The sequence below is a fragment of the Macrobrachium nipponense genome, chromosome 13 (assembly GCF_015104395.2).
Source record: "Macrobrachium nipponense isolate FS-2020 chromosome 13, ASM1510439v2, whole genome shotgun sequence".
NCBI lineage: Eukaryota > Metazoa > Arthropoda > Malacostraca > Decapoda > Palaemonidae > Macrobrachium > Macrobrachium nipponense.
The window spans coordinates 694,821-716,057 of NC_087206.1; the positions used below are offsets into that span (position 1 = coordinate 694,821).

At 35.0% G+C, this 21,237-nt stretch overlaps 1 pseudogene; it reads left to right on the top strand.

Annotated features, from left to right (window-relative positions):
- The window catches only part of LOC135225583 (lachesin-like), a 317,204-nt pseudogene that overhangs the window by 268,875 nt on the left and 27,092 nt on the right, over nt 1-21,237 (top strand).

Below are 21,237 nucleotides of genomic sequence, written 5' to 3' on the forward strand. Positions count from 1 at the left end.
GTGCACAGCATGAGGTGGCCGACTGACGGCACTACCCCCCCCCTCCACGGAAAGATATACAGTAAAAGGAATGAAAGGGGTAGCAGTTAGGGGTCCGACGGGAGGCTGCAAAACAACCTCGAGTAATGCCTGCAGTTCGATGCCTGAGTTGCACTGATGGTACTATCCCCCCCCCCCCCCCCCCCCCCCCAACCCCACCCCCTACTGAGGGGATGGTGATGATGATGATGACGCTGAATTATGGGAAAACATTCGGCCAATAAGGAATTGTCATCCAGGGAACAAAGCTTATTGACATTGAAGGATCCTGTGACATAAGAATGGGCCTCCGGTTACCAATGCATTTGAAGTCCACCGCAAAGCCTCCTCCCCCCTCTCCAACCCCGCTCCATATCCCACTCCGTATCCCCCTCATGAAAAAAAACTATTTTCGCATTCCCCCCCCTCCCCCCCCCCCCCCCCCCCCCCCCCCCCCCCCCCCCCCCCCCCCCGCCAAAACCAACCCCTTCCCAATCCCCCACCCCGAAAAAAAAAAAAAGGCTGAAAAAAAAAAAAATGGCTGAAAAGGCAATAAATTGGGGGAAAACTATAGAGGCATTTTACCTCTCGGTAACCGGAGAGAGCCACAAAGGGCTTTTAGCCGATATCTCTCTCGCCGATAGCATCATATGAAGATCGGTAGCAAAGTATTTTCACCTGTACGCGCTAATTAAATTCTTTGTCTACCTGTGTCATGGGATACCTTTTGCAGTGCTAATTTGCCTCATTATAATTTGACGAGCGGACGAGCACGTGATGTCGTTGGTTGTCCCCCCTCTCCCTCTCTCTCTCTCTCTCTCTCTCTCTCTCTTGGCTTCCGGACAAAGTCGGATCAAAACGCGTTGAATGCAGTTCGGTATTGCAGTTAAGTACGCTTTTGATTTGCCGCCGATGGGCATCGGACGCTTGTCTACGCTGCAACCCGAGCTGCTGATGCTGCTTCCTCTCTCTCTCTCTCTCTCTCTCTCTCTCTCTCTCTCTCTCTCTCTCTCTCTCTCTCTCTCTCTGTTTATCTCTCTACCTATTGCGTGGTAAGATTTTTTTTTTTTTACATCTTTATATCTTGATAAGTTTGACATATTGATACAGACAAACATTTCTCGCTCGCTCTCTCTCTCTCGCTCTCTCTCTCTAACTCTCTCTCTCCTCCTCTCTTCTCTCGTCTCTCTCTCTCTCTCTCTCTCCCTCTCTCTCTACCAACCTACCTATTTATCGATATCATTACGAGGTAAAATCTTTTATTTTCGACATCTTGATAAATATATTTACAAACATTACTTACACACACTCTCTCTCTCTCTTTTTGGCTATCAGTCTATCTCTCTCTCTCCCTCTCTTTTCCTCTTAGGCTATCTGTCTATCTCTCTCTCTCTCTCTCTCTGACTGGTAAAAAAATATTTTTTTTTTTGGCATCTTGATACAGACAAACATTTTTCCCTCTCTATCTCTCCCTCTCTTTTCATTACGTTGAAAATAATTTTATTTTTCGACACTTGAAAAAAACATTTACAGAGACATTCTCTCTCTCTCTCTCTCTCTCTCTCTCTCTCTCTCTCTCTTTGATATCATAATATAAACATTACAGTGTTCTCTCCCCCTCCCCTCTCATTCTTTTTCGACATCTAGATGAAAGAAATTTACAGGACGTTACTTCCTCTCTTCTTCCTTTCCAACATCCTGATAAAAATAAAAATACAGCAATAGTTCTCTTTCCGATAATCTGGTATAAAAGTTCCTCTCTCTCTCTCTCTCTCCCTCTCTCTCTCTCACTTTCACTCCCCTTCTCACTTTCTTCTCTCTCTCTCTCTCCCCCTGTCTCTCTCTCTCTCTCTCTCTCTCTCTCTCTCTCTCTCTCTCTCTTTCTCTTTCACTTTCACTTCTTCACTTTTCTCTCTCTCTCTTTTCTCTCCCCCCGTCTCTCTCTCTCTCTCTCTCTCTCTCTCTCTCTCTCTCTCTCTCTCTCTCTGTACACACACATACAAACAAACACATATATACGTATATGTATTTAAGCATATATATATATATATATATAAATATTATATATATATATATATATATATATATATATTTATAATAATAATACATATAAATATATATATATATAATATATATATATATATATATATATATATATATATATATATATATACATACACACATAATTTTCAACACCTCTACCACCCTAACAATTCATATGTAAAAAGTGTAAGACGAAGTCTATTACCTAATGCATTTCTCACCTTACCATTAAATATTAGCAACACGTGCAAGTACGCGGTCTACCGTTAACGCAAATCAATGAATATAATAAACAAATAAAAAAAACATAACGAATAAAACGGAGAGACGAAACCTTCACTAACTGGCAATCAGGCTGTTCGAACGCACCAGGAGAAGAGCATTATGCGACCACAAAAAGGGATTACGAATCAGCTTTTAATAACTTTCGTTTATCGCTGCAATGGTTTTATTGTGATCGGAATCATAGCCTTTGTGCATGTATCCTTTGTATGTATATATATACTGCCGCATGTCATGTGTTTCTGATGGGTTGTGTTTATAAATTTACATGAATTTAAATGGCAGATATTTATATATATGTATATATATATAAAATATGATATATATATATATATATATATATATGCGTGTGTGTGTGTGTATGTGTGTGTATAATTTATATATATACATATATGTGTGTATCTATATATATATATTTTATTTTATATACATCTATATATATATATATATACATATATATTGCATATTATTTTTACATATATATATATATATATATATATATATATATATAATCTTATATATATATTCAAAAGATGAACTTCATCCTTGCACTTGTTACATATGACCTGTTAAAGTGGTAGAGCAGTTGAATCTGCCACGAAATATTGGACCCAATTTGATTCTGGTCAGGACAAGGTTGGGAATTACTGCACTGGGGCAAAACTCACTTGTACAGCTTTGACAGAAAGTGATTCTGATTCCAGTCTCGAATAAGGCCACTGCTTAAATGACTCGCAGTTCCGAATACTGCACAAGAGCTTCCCTTTACATTCACTGAGATCGTAGCTATGTTCTAAAATTGTGCCCTTGTCAGCTGTGGGTCCGCCGATATGTGGCTAGTTGAGCTGAGCTGAATGTAGAATTTAGGCCACGCCAAGCACTGGGACCGATGAAGTCATTCAGCGCTGAAATGGAAATTGACAGCTAAAAGGTTTGAAAGGTGGAACAAGAGGAAAACCTCAAAGCATTTGCACTATGGATCAAGTGTTAGGAGTGGATGGAAAGTAAGATGAAGAAAGATAATATGGAAGGAGGTACAGTAAAAGGAATGAAAGTGGTTGCAGCAAGGGGCCGAAGGCACGCTGCAAAGAACCTTAAGTAATGCCTACAGTGCACCGCATGAGGTCCACTGAGGGCACTAACCCCCTACGGAGGATATAGTGATTAGTGTCGCCTGTTCCCCAGGTAAAAAAAGTGCCGAAGAAACTTCGGCACATCGAGTTTTCTGTCCAGCGTTTAATACTGTATGAAACTCTCGCCCACGGCCCATGAAACTCTCAGCCGCTGCCAAGCGCATGATCATGGCTAATCTTAATCTTAAATCATATACATACCACTGGGGCTAGAGGGCTGCAATTTGGTATGTTTGACGATTGGAAGGTGGGTGATCATCAAACCAGTTTGCAGACCTTTAGCCTCAGTAGTTTGTAACATCTGAGGGCGAACAGAAAAAGCCATTTCAATAGTTTTCTTTCACGCGAAACTAAAACTAAGGTAAAACAGAAAAACCTATAGCAAGAATGAACAAAGCCTCAGGTAAAATTTCCCTTCCTTGTATTATCTCATTGCCATCTTTCACGAGATCACCCTAATTATTATTGTCCAAGAAATGGTCTTTCCTTTCCTCCCCCAAAAACATGAGCCAGTTTCAACATGGGCGTTTTTACCAAGTTCCCCGTACTTACTGGAATCAGGTAATTAATGAAAATATCTTTTTAGGAGACTATATATATCTTAGGAAAAAAATATATATATATATTATTAGACCATTGCTTGGTTCTCTCTCTCTCTCTCTCTCTCTCTCTCTCTCTCTCTCTCTCTCTCTCTTCCATCGTTTGTTTTCACATCTCTATCTCTAATTCTACTTGTCTATTGTCCTGATAATGATGATTTCCTACGCCATTTCCTCTCTCTCTCTCTCTCTCTCTCTCTCTCTCTCTCTCTCTCTCTCTCTTCCTTCGTTTTCACATCTCTATCTCTATTCTACTTGTCTATTTGCCTGATATGATGATTTCCTACGCATTTCCTTTATGATTCCCTCTCTCTCTCTCTCTCTCTCTCTCTCTCTTCCTTCGTTCTCTCTCTCTTCCTTCGTTTTCACATCTCTATCTCTATTCTACTTGTCTATTTGCCTGATATGATGATTTCCTACGCATTTCCTTTATGATTATCTCTCTCTCTCTCTCTCTCTCTCTCTCTCTCTCTCGTTTTCTTCATTGCTTGCTTGCACGTCTGTCCGCAAATGAATAATTCCTCACTGTGTAGCTTACACTTCCACTTCTCCCCTTGTCCCCCTCCCCTCGCCCCCACCCGCTCCCCGCCTCTCTCTCTCTCTCTCCTCTCTCTCTCACTCTGGTAACTAAGCTACGACTGAATTTAGCTAAAAGGCTGACCGCTCTACTCTGCAATTTACGAGTGGCTATTCCTTTTACATCTAAAGAGAGGGAGGTAGAGACAAATAGAGAGAGCACGTAGGTGGTTAGGAAGGAGAATTGAGAATAAAAGTTTTAAAAGACAAAGAGGAGAGAGGAGAGAGAGAGAGAGAGAGAGAGAGAGACCTTACCTTACAGACCTTACAGTTCGTTCGGGTTGCCCCAGGTCCTCAGTGTGAGGCACCTCTAATGTCTACCAGAGAGTTGCTAGTACATCTTCCGGTATATTTTGCATCTTCCAATCTTGGATGGTCTGGGATGCAGTTTTAGATATTTGTCGAGCTTATTCTTAAAAACACATCTACGCTCACTCCTGATATATTCCTCAGATGAGCTGGCAACGCATTGAACTAGACGCTGCATTATCGATGCTGGTGCGTAGTGGATTAATGTCCTGTGTGCTTTCCTTATTTTTTCCTGGTATATTTTTGGGCACTATTAATCTACCTCTGCTTGCTCTTTCTGATATTTTTGTTCCATGATATTTTCTGCTATTCCTTCTATCCTGTTTTTCCATGCCTGAATTATCATGTAGCGTTCTCTTCTCCTTTCTGGACTATATAATTTTAAGAATTGTAGTCTTTCCCAGTAGTCTAGGTCCTTAACTTCTTCTATTCTAGCTGTAAAGGACCTTTGTACACTCTCTATTTGTGCAATATCCTTTTGATAGTGTGGGTACCATATCATATTGCAATATTCAAGTGGACTACGAACATATGTTTTATAAAGCATAATCATGTGTTCAGCTTTTCTTGTTTTGAAGTGCCGTAACAACATTCCCATTTTTGCTTTAGCATTTTGCCACGAGTTGCTATTTGATCCCCAATTGTCATAAACATGTTCCCTACTTCATCATCACACCAAGGTCTTTAAACTGCTTCCTTATTTGTGATGGTCCTCATTATTAGGTCCCTTATATGCATATAGCTTTCTTTCTCTGTCTCCATAATTTATTGATTCAAATTTATCAGAGTTAAATACCATCCTATTTACCTCTGCCCAATCATATACTTTGTTAAGGTCCCTTTGTAGAGCGTTCCTATCTTCATCACAAGTAATTTCTCTACTTATTCTTGTGTCATCGCGAAACTACTCACTACCGAATCCTTACATTATTGTCTATGTCTTCAAATCATAATAACAAACAGTATTGCAGCTAACACCGTACCTTGCGGCACACCGGATATTACCTTGGCTTCATCCGATTTCTCGTCGTTTGCCAATAACTACTGTTTTCTGTTGTGTAAAAATTCTTTTAACCATCTTCCTACTTTATATCCACGATAGTGTTTTTCTAATTTTTCTTCGCTAATATATTTGGTCTACTTTATCAAAAAGCTTTTTTGGCAAAAAGTCTCTAAATAAACCACATCTGTTTCATTTCCCGCTTTTTGTTCATATTTTTGAATATGTTTTCACGTGGACTAAAGTTGGTTTGTGTACTTTTTCCGGGTACGAAACCATGTTGTCCTTTATTAAACAAATTATTTTTTTTATTAAATGTTTCATAATATTTTTCTTCATTACCCTTTCATACACTTTCATTATATGTGATGTTAGACTCACAGGCCTATAATTACTGCCTCTAGTCTTGATCCACTTTTTGAAAGTAGGGTAATATACGCTAATTTGTGCTCATCATATATCTTGCCTGTATCTACACTTTGCTTAATAATATTGCAAGTGGCTTTGCGATAGAATGAACTACTTTCTTTAACAAAATAGCAGGAATTCCATCAGGCCCTGCAGCAGCTCCATTTTTAATTCATTAATAGCCTGCACAATATCAGCTTCATTAATATCTATGTCAGCTAAATATTCACTATTTTTCATCCCTTACTTCTATATCATTATCTTCATTATCTATTCTATGGGTGAATTCTCTCTTATATCGTTTCTGCCAGTATGTTGCAAATTTCCTTTTCATTCGTTAATCTCCTTCAATTCTCAGAGGGCCTATTTCTATTCTTCTTTTATTCATCTTCTTCGCATTATGAGTATAATAGTTTGGGGTTTTTGCTTTGATATAATAGGGTTTTTTCTTCCGAAAGTCCCGCCCTTTTTCATTTCTTTTGATTGTATAATCTTTTGTTCTGCATTTTCTATCTTACTTTTTAGTTCTATAACTTTCCATGCATTTTTTTCTTTGCAAGACCTTTTTTCCACTTTCTGATTTCTGGAACAAGATTCTTCTGTCTCTTGGTATGCATGAATGATGTTTACTTTTCTTCTTCGGTATATATTTTTCCACATTATCTCCAATATTTATATATCTCCGTATTACCCTTATGTCATCACTTACGAAAATGTTATCCCAATCTTTGTTTAATTCTTCATTAATTTCTGACCATTTTATATTTTTACTGAGAGAGAGAGAGAGAGAGAGAGAGAGAGAGAGAGAGAGAGAGAGAGAGAGAGAGAGAGGACTATCTGATAGCCAGATAATCCTGCAAGAGAAAAAGAAACAGAAAGTGAGAGAGAGAGAGAGAGAGAGAGAGAGAGAGAGAGAGAGACCTATTTGAAAGCCAAATAACCCAGCAAGAAAAGGGGGGGAAAAAGGGAAAGGGAGTATAAATTTGATCAGTAATCAACGAAGGAGGAAAGAGAAAAGGTAAAAATAAAGTTCGTAGAGCAAGAGAGAGAGGGAGAGAGAGAGAACGAGAGAAGAGAGAGAGATGAGAAGAGAGAGAGAGAGAGAGAGAGAGAGAGAGAGAGACAGTTTTTAAAATCACCAACAATTTATCACTCTCAAACGCATTGTCAGAATAACCGTTTCAATAACATAACACTCGAACCTCCTATATCATTAACACCAGGCTTACTTTACCATTGGCTCGAAATCGCCAATGTCATTAGCCCTTAAATAAACATGAGCCAATTCTGACAGTACCAGGCGGGTGATAGATCTCTCTCTCTCACTCTCTCTCCCGTAAGTGGCCATCTTGCTTGGTGAGTCGTACCCGCGTGAAGTCAGATTAATCAACAGATATCAACAAGTTTAACATACGACTAGAATTTGAGAAATATCTAGAAGTGTTCGTGAACTATCGGTGATAAGATTAGTGTGATAGTAGGATAAAGCGTCTTCTAAGTTAGTTTATCAAGTGTAATACTATAAATCAGAACAAGATGGCAGTAAGTTCCAACTGCGGGAAGAGGGAGGTGGCGTAATTTGGCGTGTCTAGCAGATTCGCAATACGATGAGGTAGGTCAGGAAGGGAACTGGCATTTCTCATCTATGAAATCAGCAACAGTCCTAACCAAAAAGATACAAAAGCATTCATAGATATATTAGAAGATATAATCCTTCAAACTGGAACAAATCTAATGAAAACATCTTGAAAATAATTGAAGAAGTTCCAAATAAAATCCAAGTGGTCAAGAGACTCATAAAGAAAATATACATAAACCAACATATTCCGACAAAGAAAATGAATAAGGTGAATCTTGTGAATATCCTAATTGATGCAATTAGGAAAAAAGAATGCCAAAAGCATGCAAAAACTGTGTAAGGTTTGGTATAGCATAGTCAATCCACAAAACCTAATCAGAAAATGTGCTGCATGCAACATTCCGACCCATCCACGTGTGCTGAGGTTAATACAAGATTTGAGAAAAGATACAAGATTTTTTGTTCAACATGTCTATCATGGATAGACAATGTTTATTAAATCAAGATTGAATGTACAAATAGTTGAGGATGAAGAAGAAGAGGAAGAGGAAGAAGAAGAAGAAAAAGAAGAAGAGGAAAACGGAAGAGAAGTAAACAAAAATGAAAATGACAGAAAAAAATAAGGAAAACAAAGAACAAGATAAAAGTATGGATGCAGAGATACTCATTGATACTACATATGAGGCAATAAAGCAGCATACCTACGAAGAAATAAATTACGATATGACAACAGAAAAGCAAATCCCGAAGAGGCTCTACCCATATCTATACAATGACGGGAAAGAGGAAAAATAGACAAAGAGACAAAATCTGCAACCTTTTTTTACCTTTTGAAAAGAGGGAATTGCAGATTTGGAGAAAGATGTTACTACAAAACATCCTAAGATATGTCAAACTATGAAATATATGGTAAATGTGCATACTTAGATGGATATGGGGATGATTGCAGAGGATCTGCATCCAAAAATATTGTAAAAAAAAACCTAAAAGAAGGAAAAGGATGTAAGTTCGACAAAAAATGCAAATATATGCACCCTGTAGCCATGAATCATAATCAAATAAATAACACCAACCAAGTTAATAAAATCCCAAAATAAGAAAGAAAACAAATAAAGAGAGAAATCAAGAATATCAGGTAAAAGAGAAAAGCAAACACACCAATGAGATATGCATAGGTGTCAGCAAAAAATTTGTTTCAAAGCATCAGCTCCGAAATTCTACTCAAGAGATTAATAAACTGTATTTATTATGCAAGAGGATATTGCAGAAACGGAGAGTTGCAGATTCAGACACAAAATGAATAATTATGATGAAGGAAAGATCAAATATTATGGAAAAGTTGGATTTTTTAATGTCAGAATTTCTGGAAATGAAAAAAAGAACAACATACCAGAACAGGAAAGAGACATGGGAAAATCCTTATTACTACCAGTATTAAATGAAGGAGAAAAACACGCAAACCATCATAGTGATGAATGCGCAGGGTTTAGTTACGAGTAACTCAAAAAGAATAGAGTACTTAGAAGAACTAACCCAAAATGAAAAGAAAATAGATATAATGAATATAAGTGAAACCTGGTATTCCCAAGAGACTGGGAATGATGATCAAATAAAAAAAAAAAGGGTTCCAAACTTATAGATCAGATAGAAAAAATAGGAATCAAGGGGGAACCGCAATATATGGGAAAGACAAAAAACAAGAAAAATATATAGAAATATAGTAACTCAGAATGTGAACTAATAGCGGTAGAATTTGAATCTGAAAAATTGATGAACATAGTAATATATAGACCTCTAATACTAAAGAGTTTGACTTAATAATTGAAAAATTGGATGATATATGTAGAAATCACAAGGACTGGACTATTCTCCTATCTGGTGACTTCAACTTTCCTTTCGTAGAATGGAAAGAACGAATAGGAGATTGTGGTTGTACTTATACATATAAAAAAGAGAGTAATAGTAGTGCATAAGATAAGAGGCAATTTGAAAAGCTATTAGATATGCTACTAGAATACAACATTCAACAAATAAATCACCTGCCAACAAAGAAAGGAAAATACTTTAGACCTAGTATTTGTGAACGAGATGAATTATGTTAAAGAAATAATAGTTTCTAATGGCGAATATCTTTTCAGACCATAATGTCATAGATTAACAGTTCATTCCAAAGCAAGTGAAAATAGAGATAAGCAGAAATGAAAATGTGGGAAGGATATGGAAAATACAACTTCTACAGTAAAAATATAAAATGGTCAGAAATTAATGAAGAATTAAACAAGATTGGGATAACATTTTCGTAATGATGACATAAGGGTGAATACGGAGATATTATATAAATATTGGAGAAAAGTATGTGGAAAAATATATACCGAAGAAGAAAAGTAAACATCATTCATGCATACCAAGAGACAGAAGGATCTTGTTCCAGAAAAATCAGAAAAGTGGAAAAAAAGGTCTTGCAAAAGAAAAAAATGCATGGAAAGTTATAGAACTAAAAAAGTAAGATAGAAAATGCAGAACAACAAAAAGATTATACAATCAAAAGAAAATGAAAAACGGGACTTGGAAGAAAAAACCCTATTAAATATCAAGCAAAAACCCCAAGCTATTATACTCATATGCGAAGAGATGAATAAAAGAAAGAATAGAAATAGGCCCTCTGAGAATTGAAGGAGATTAACGAATGAAAAAAAGGAAATTTGCAACATACTGGCAGAACGATAGAGAGAATTCACCCCTAGAATAGATAATGAAGTATAATGATATAGAAGTAAGGGATGAAAATAGTGAATATTTAGCTGACATAGATATTAATGAAGCTGATTATTGTGCAGGCTATTAATGAAATTAAAAAAATGGAGCTGCTGCAGGGCCTGATGGAATTCCTGCTATTTTGTTAAAGAAAGTAGTTCATTCTATCGCAAAGCCACTTGCAATATTATTAAGACAAAGTGTAGATACAGGCAAGATTTATGATGAGCACAAATTAGCATATATTACCCCTACTTTCAAAAGTGGATCAAGACTAGAGGCAAGTAATTATAGGCCTGTGAGTCTAACATCACATATTATGAAAGTGTATGAAAGGGTAATGAAGAAAAATATTATGAAACATTTAATAAAAATATTTGTTTAATAAAGGACAACATGGTTTCGTACCCGGAAAAAGTACACAAACCCAACTGTTAGTCCACCGTGAGAAACATATTCAAAAATATGAAAAGCGGAAATGAAACAGATGTGGTTTATTTAGACTTTGCAAAAGCTTTTGATAAAGTAGACCATAATATTAGCGAGAAAATTACCCAACCTATCGTGGATAAAGTAGGAAGATGGTTAAAGAATTTTTACACAACAGAAAACAGATAGTTATTGCAAACGACGAGAAATCGGATGAAGTCAGGTAATATCCGGTGTGCCGCAAGGTACGGTGTTAGCTGCAATACTGTTTGTTATTTTATGATTGAAGACATAGACAATAATGTGAAGGATTTCAGTAGTGAGTTAGTTTTCGCAGATGACACAAGAATAAGTAGAAGAAATACTTCTTGTGATGAAGATAGGAACGCTCTACAAAGAGACCTTAACAAAGTATATGATTGGGCAGAGGGTAAATAGGATGGTATTTAACTCTGATAAATTTGAATCAATAAATATGGAGACAGAGAAAGAAAGCTATATTGGCATATAAGGGACTAATAATGAGACCATCACAAATAAGGAAGCAGTTAAAGACCTTGGTGTGATGATGAATAGGAAACATGTTATGCAATGATCAAATAGCAACTCTGTTGGCAAAATGTAAAGCAAAAATGGGGAATGTTGTTACGGCACATTCAAAAAACAGAAAAGCTGAACACATGATTATGCTTTATAAAACATATGTTCGTAGTCCACTTGAATATTGCAATATGATATGGTACCCACACTATCAAAAGGATTAGTTAGCCCAAAAAAAAAAAGCAAAAAATGAGAGTGAACAAAGGTCCTTTACAGCTAGAATAGAAGAAGTTAAGGACCTAGACTACTGGGAAAGACTACAATTCTTAAAATTATATAGTCTAGAAAGGAGAAGAAGAACGCTACATGATAATTCAGGCATGGAAACAGATAGAAGGAATAGCAGAAAATATCATGGAACTAAAAATATCAGAAAGAGCAAGCAGAGGTAGATTAATAGTGCCCAAAACTATAAAAACCAGGAAAAATAAGGAAAAGCACACAGGACATTAATCCACTACGCACCAGCATCGATAATGCAGCGTCTATTCAATGCGTTGCCAGCTCATCTGAGGAATATATCAGGAGTGAGCGTAGATGTGTTTAAGAATAAGCTCGACAAATATCTAAACTGCATCCCAGACCATCCAAGATTGGAAGATGCAAAATATACCGGAAGATGTACTAGCAACTCTCTGGTAGACATTAGAGTGCCTCACACTGATGGGACCTGGGCAACCCGAACAAGATGTAAGGTCTGTAAGGTAAGTAAGGTCTCTCTCTCCTCTCTCGGTCTCTGGTGTCATCTCTCCTCTCTCATCTCTGTCTCTCGCTCTCTCTCTCTCTTGTTGGACTAATATCGGCTTATCAGATTATTCTCTCTCTTGCTGGATTGTCTGTCTATCAAATTGTCCTCTCTCTCTCTCTCTCTCTCTCTCTCTCTCTCTCTCTCTCTCTCTCTCTCTCTCTCTCTCTCTCTCATTTTTCCGTCGGGATGAGGTTGTAAGTCGCTGGCCAATTACGACAAATAGAGAAATTTATATCATTAACAATAAATTGATATAACTGATAATATGTTTACATGATGATTAACAATATATATATATATATATTTATATATATATATATATATATATATATAATAAATATATAAAAATAAATAAAAATAAACAAATGAAAATACAAACAAATATATAAAAATGAATAAATAAATAATAAAATTATCGAAATAAATAAATAAGGTTAAAAATAAATACATAAATAAGATTAAAATAAACAGAGAGATAAACAAACAAAGAAGATTAAAAATAAATAAAATTAAAAAATAATAAATAACTGAATAAAAATAACATAAATAAATAAATAAATAAGATTAAAATAAAACCTAAATTTGGACATGTAACCAACGTCTGAGAAAAGAAAATTCCGGGTAACTGAGAGAGAGAGAGAGAGAGAGAGAGAGAGAGAGAGAGAGAGAGAGAGAGAGTTAAGGAAAAATTTGTCGACAAGAAAAAAAAAAAAAGAGGAAAGTTTCGGCCAGGAAAACTTTTTATCTTCAAAACTCTAAATCTGGAATTAGCCTTCATAAATAAAGCAAGTTGTCGAAGTTAATACTTGATGACTGACCTTTAGCCGAAGTCTCTCTCTCTCTCTCTCTCTCTCTCTCTCTTCTCTCCTCTTCCTCTCGCTCTCCTCTCTCTCTCCGGAGTCATGCTGTTCCTTCAGAAACAACGCAAGAGAAATGAAACTCTCAATAAAAAAAAAAAAAGCATCGACAGAAACATAAGAGGATCGATAATCAATTCATTGTAAGTTTATGATACATTTATCATAAATCATTGTCTATGACCTTTCATATTGCGACTCCAGTTAAAAAAAGTAATTAGTACTCAACGCACAATCAAATGAAAATTGAAGGAAACAGTAAACATGAAGATGAAACATGAAGATGAACATTCGATACATCAAAAGCAACATGCTTAGATGGGCGTTCACATAATCAGAATGCGCCGATATATATTAACAAGGACTAAGTGGGCTGTGGACCCCTTGTGATGGTAATCGATCTATGGCGAATAGGCTTCATGACCTGGTGACAACAGAAATCACTACATTTTACCTTGGAATTAAGCAGTAGATTGAATTATAAATCTGCCTGGATTTGCTATTATAGAAGAATCAGGCTGGCGGTATTTACAAGAGCGTAGTGCCTCATGTGTAAGGGGATTAATGCATTGCTGATGGGCCTTTTGTGTAAATGTATAAAACGGTGGAGTGGCGATGGGAGTTAGTCAATACCGAAGATTTTTTTTTCTATCAACCGTTATTGGCTGAATCAAATCATGTCTTTCGTTCAAATACGTTTAGACTCTCTCTCTCTCTCTCTCTCTCTCTCTCTCTCTCTCTCTCTCTATATATATATATATATATATATATATATATATATAGTATATATATATATATATATATATATATATATATATATATATATATATATATATTATATATATATAGTATATATATATATATATATATATATCATATATATATATACATACATACATATATACATACATACATACATACATACATACATATATGTATATATATATATATATATATATATATATATATATATATATATATATTTGTGTGTGTGTGAGTGTATTGACAGATAGACAGACAGATAAATGAATAGATAGACTCAGATAAATCATGGTAATTAAAAAGAACAATCCATCCAGCAGTTCTGTCAAGCTATCTCCTAGGAATTCATTAATGCTGCGGAATTGGAGAGGCATTTGAGGACGGAGAAGTTTTGCAATTACAGCTGCTTCAAGTGATTAGTAACTATTTGGATTCACATCTGTGATATGACTCTCTCTCTCTCTCTCTCTCTCTCTCTATCATGCTCGTTCGTTCTCGCTCTCTCTCTCTCTCTCTCTCTATTACCATCTCGGCCAAAGTTATAAAGGTAACAATGTATATTCAAATGAATTATAATTTACCCACCTATTGATTGGAAAGTAGCGTTAAATTCTCCTCCCCCCCCCCCTCTCTCTCTCTCTCTCTCTCTCTCTCTCTCTCTCTCTCTCTCTCATTGAAATTCGAATGAAGGGACCTCCACCACCGATCTTCTCACACTCGTGTTCATGTGTAACTCTATAGCCATGGCTTTATATCAGCTTTAAAAAGGCGAGTATAGATATATAGATAATTGATGTCTCTCAGGTAAAGTGTTTATCGGAGGCTGATTATTTGCATATTCAGATAATACCTAACATTCACTTTCGTAACTTAACCTTACGTGATATGTTTAAAGGAAACTCGTACATCGGGTGGCGTGACTATTATGTGCATCAGTATATTAGTAAAATAAAATAAGGAAATGATGAAATATTAATAGTATTGTTATAAAATCGTCTAGTACATGAGACACACTCATGGATCTTTGTCAGTTTTATTTTATAAACAGCTGCGTATAAAATCATTCCAAATATTTTACCAACGATGCAAAATTAATCTGCCTCTCCATCTATTTTACCAGCGGTATAACATTACATTCTCTCTCCCTCTCACCTACGCAGAATAAAAGTAAAGAATAAAGGAAAGGTGCATATTTCTTGGAGATTCTATTTTTCCATATCCAATCAACTTAAGCGAATACCTTCTTTATTTCCTTGGCTTCGTTCATCATTGTAACGCCAGACCAATATCAGACCAGAAATGATTCCGCTGAAGCTTTAGAACGGGACCTGTTTATGCAGGGTGCGTAAGTCTTCTTCGTGTGCGTGTGTATGTGTGTATGTTATTGTGCGTACATTTTTACGTATTCGTATGCTTGTCCTTGTACAACTCCCTACATACATATTGTCTGTACACTTACACAATTACATACAAGCACACGCATATACATGCATACATACAAATATATATATATATATATATATATATATATATATATATATATATATATATATATATATATATATATAATATATGCGTGTGTGGTGGGGGGAGGTGAAGGGTGCCATGGGAATAGGTTATGATAGAAAATATGGTTACAAAAGTACAAAATTTAGTTTTTTCATATAACTTCAAAGAGGACGAAATGAAGTATATAAAAGCACGAAACGAAAATATAGAATATTAGTCTTAGTTGGTCGGTTTAGGAAATGAAAATTAGGCTGAGAAACCGGGCCAAGCACTGGGGTACCTTCAGCCATTCAACGCCCAAGAAAATAAGCGAAAAAAAGGGATTGGAGTGGCTGGACAGCAAGATAAAGCGATCCAGAAATTGAAGGAGGTGAGGTACAGAAATCTAAAAGTGGGGGTAGGGGGAGACCCCGCATTTGCACAGGAAGTGATAGCTTGAGATGTTGGACAGCAAGACTGAACAAATGAAGCAGGAATGGTATATAAAGCAAAAGGTTTAAAGACCGTGCTGTTATGGGTCGAGGGGACGCTACAAATACCCTTCAGTATAGCCTACAATATTAGTTTTAACAATAGCACAGTGAAAAGCAAAAGGTGTTTATTTACAAAAACACACATATACATACTAATCCTATTTTAGAATGACTTAGAAAGTTAAAACTCTGTTTATTTTATTTCATACGCTTGTAAATAAAACATACAACTGGAGAACCGCAGGAATGATATTCGGAAAACACCTAATAAACGTGAAACTGGAATGACGGGAAAATGCGGGAATCCTGACACGATCACAATTTTATTTACTAATGTTTTGTGATGGAGTCCTTTGATGATACATTAATATTCAAGTATCATTTGATATTCGATTCATAATTCACAGGTTTTGTGTCCTTTTTACAATTCTATTTTGATTTTCGTTTTGTACAGTAATGGGTTTTATTTCAGTGATATTTGATTACTAAAAATTATTTCTTTCTATTTCCATTTTACATTTGTTTATTACGTTTACAAATTTATCATTCGTTAAAGATAAAGTCTTGATAATTGCTTGTTTCCATTGATATTTGAATGTCAAATCACTGATCTTGTTTTCCTCATTATATTTATCCCTATATCTGACATTTCTGCCGATGGCACATTAGTTAACAAATGACACCCACTAAACAATAAAATAAAAAACAATATTAAAACGTAACGTTCTATAATTCTCAGCGTTTGCTTCTATTTGACATCTTTTTTTTTAATGAAGGATTTCATTTAATCTTTTTGTTCGAGGGTATTGTAATGCAAAATATGGATTACACAGTTAATCTTTCTCAGATGACAGGAATGATTTACTTTTTTCAAAGGACTAAGAAAATGAATTAGAATATATTAGTGGAATGTTATTTATTCAATCTGAATCATAAGTGGGTGTATAAAAACTTATTATAAGAAATGCAACGTAATATATAGATATACATGTATATGTATGTGTATATATATATATATATATATATATATATATATATGTATATACGTATATATATATATATATATATATATATATTTGTAATGAATTCATAAAAACTTCTCTTTCTCTTAATGTTATTTTTGGTCGACTTACAACTGCTTATCTCCTCTTTTAGTGGTTTTTAGATAATTTGTTTTTATCTGTCATTACTTATTCCTCTATCCATTCACCCGATATTTGCCTGTGCTTTTCGTTTATCTCTGTGATACTCGAAAGTTAGAAAACGTTAATGGTATTATTGGTGTAATTATCATTATTATTATTTCATGTTTTTTCAAGTTTGTAGAAATTTTAAAAATATGAAAAAGTACTAAATTATGCCCAATAAACAAGTAGAGAGGTAACTAAGAAAAAAAAATACCACTGAAAAATATTAAAATCAAGCAAAATGTCCAGAAATGTCTAAAGCGAAGAAAGCAGAGTGATAAAATAAAGAAAAAAAAAAGAACAGAAGATGGAACGAAAAGGATAAGAAAAAATATTGTAAAAAAAATGAGGGGAAAAAATCTTCCTTAGTCTTTCCGTCTATGGTGAAAACTACCGAATGGGAGCAGGAAGCCTTCCCCTATCCGGCGCCCCCTCCCCTACCCCTCCCCCGCAACCCCGTAACCCATTCGAGAACACCCCCCACCCCTCCTTGCTCCGAAAAAAAAAAAAATCGAGGGACAATAGAAGTAATTACTTGAAAGTTGCTACTCGGAATGAATGATACTGAGGACCTTCTCTCTCTCTCTCTCTCTCTCTCTCTCTCTCTCTCTCTCTCTTCATTCATCCTCACTCAGGGGTCACTAAAGCGAAAGACGATGCCGATGTCTATTTAGCCTCTCAGATTGACCATCTTTTTTTTTTCTAAAACCTTTTCTCGCTCGGGATCCGTTTTTATTTTTTATTTTTTTTTTAGGAGGACCGAAACGCTGCCGGAAGTGACCGTTCGAGCTTTCTTTTGTTTGTTGTTATTTGTTTATATGTTCTGGGGCGTTTGGTACGGTGTTCTTTCGTGTTTGATGATACGTGTTTGCATATCGCAAAATTTAAACGTGGGGTGAGGTACCAATCTTGGCTATATCTCATCATTAACTTGAAAATCAATATTATCACATTTTCATCCGTCACTATTGCATGATACACTGTTCCATCTCTACCCTTTTTCTTCATGGTGTCTCTAAAGACGTATCTATTTTTTCCATTCCATGTATTCTGTCCACCACCTTTGTTCTCTCCCTTATCATCCTGGTATCTCCTCTGTTAAACCCCTTTATTCTCTATCCCTTACAAAGCACTTTTGCCGACAGCCTCATCTGTGCACAGAAAATGATATCCATTGAGAATACATTCGTCTGTATATAAAGCTTTCTTCTGAGATCTCTCTTAACCTATTATCATATAAGACTTTGAAAAAGTAAACACGTTGTACAGTTCAGTGTTTATAAGGCAAAAAAGTCCATTCGCATTTCTTAACATTCCACGATCAGAATTAATATTGAAATATTCTGTCATTTCATGACGTAATCTCGAAGATATCATTCTTGTCCGGGCTAATAACAATGCCTTAAATATGTACCTGCAAGAAACTTACTGATGCCACTAAGGCAATTGCTTTTTAATGAAAATTGTATAAGAGAAAAACTGTGCCCTAAAAGTTTATATAGTATATGTGGAATCTATTTATAACAATATACATATATATATATATATATATATATATATATATATATATATATATATATATATATATATATATATATATATATGTATATATATGATATATATATAGTATATGTATATGTATGTATATGTATACACACACACATATATACATATATATATAGTATATGTATATATATATATATATATATATATATTATATATATATAATATATATATATATATATATATATATATATGTTGGTCATTGAACACATCACTCTTCATATAATATAGATATATATTATATAAATATATCTATATATATATATATATATATATTATATATATATATATATAATATATTATATATACAGAAAACGACACAATTAGCGCAGAAATACTATGTGATAAGCCGGCAGGAAACGGCATGTGGCCCACCACGTATCCCTTTAAAGAGGCTGCCACTCAGTATGCTAATGGTGACACCGGCCGTTTTCGTCAACAGAGGTCGTTTGCTTCTTCTTCTTCCCCGTTGTAAAGTCTCCTCTGTTGGAATTGTTCCTTTTGGTTTAATTCATCCATTGACTTTTTTTTGTGTGTAAACTGAGAAGTGATCCAACTTGCCAAAGACTTTTATTTTTTAGGATTTTCTGTATTCGTATTAACGTGCATATAATTTATTTGTAAACGCACACACACACACACACGTGTATGTATATGTATGTATACATACATATAATAAAGAGAGAGAACCTACACATATACGTAATATAATATATATATATATATTATATATATTATTATCATTATATTATATATATTATATATATATAGGGAGAGAGAGAGAGAGAGAGCCTATACATACATTATACATATATTATTTATTATAATATATATATATAAATAAATATATATAATACATACTATATTATATGGGTATAAGTTTCGTGTAATTGGTTACGGTGGTGGATATGATTTTAATAGGTATTCATCAACTGATACAAGCATCATTCTATCTATCTATATATATATATATATATATATATATATATATATATATATATATATATATATACTATACTATATTATATGTGTATAAGTGTTCGTGTGTACGTGTGTGAGGATATTCTAATATGTACACAACTATACAAGCACATTCATACATTCTTTTTATAATATTTATATAAATCCTCCGTTTAAAGGTCTTCCAACACTTCCATTTATAAGATGCTTAATAACTCCTCAGTCAATACCAAATTGCTTACAGAGAGAGAGAGAGAGAGAGAGAGAGAGAGAGAGAGAGAGAGAGATAAGAAGAATATTATATCTTTTCCATTTGTTTTTCATTCCAGTTGATACGCCGGTGTTTCTGGAACCCATCAGCAACGTCACGATGCCAGCGGGGAGGGAAGTTCGGTTGGCATGCGTTGTTGATCACCTGGGATCGTACAAGGTAGGATGCTGTCGTACCTTTTGTTTTTACCTTTTGCCTGACAAGTTAAACTTACGTTTTAGTTCTTTCTAACCGTTTTAATGATCCTTTGTTTTCTTTGGTATGATATCGCTTGCGGAGTCAAGTATAATTCGAGGTAACACTGCAACACTTTGCTCTAAAATTATGTGGCCACATTGTGCTGAGTACTCTCCTGTTTAATAAATTTGTCAATCAGCCTTTTTATCACCATTTTATTACAAGTATAACTAACAAAATTACTTGATACATCTTCCTACACGACGTGTTCTCCTGCTCTTTAATCCTCACACATAAGTATATCTTAGTTTTACCAGACCACTGAGCTGATTAACAGCTCTCCTAGGGCTGGCCCGAAGGATTAGATTATGTTTTACGTGGCCAGGAACCAACCGGTTTCGTAGCAACGGGACCTACAGCTTATTGTGCGATCCGAACCACATTATATCGAGGATTGAATTTCTATCACCAGAAATAAATTCCTCTGAGTCCCCGTTGGCCGAGCGGAGAATCGAAATTCGGATCACTAGGTTGGTATCCTCATACATAGAACTGTCAAGTTGTAAGCCATATATTTTTAAGGGTGATGTTGTAATGATATTAAAATGTTTAAGATGAGATTTTAAGGTATATTCTGTATAGGATGATAGTTTAAGTTATAACAGAAAATGGATGTGCTAAAATAGTTTTCACACTTAGCCGTAAGCCATATATTTTTAAGGATAGAGTTGTAACGAGACTCTGAAATGATATTGAAGTCTTTTAGATGATAATTCATGGCATATTCTGTGTAGGATGATAGTTTAAAATATACATCTATCGAATATACATCTATCGAATGAAAGGAAAATCACACCATTCCGCCATTATTTGGAGAGATCGTCTCCTTGAATCTTTCTGACATGTACACCGAAAGAAAGAGAAACTTAAAAAAAAAAAAAAAATAAACACCTGAAACACGAATGAAACAGGAACCAAACCAAGTTTCGCCCTGCATGAG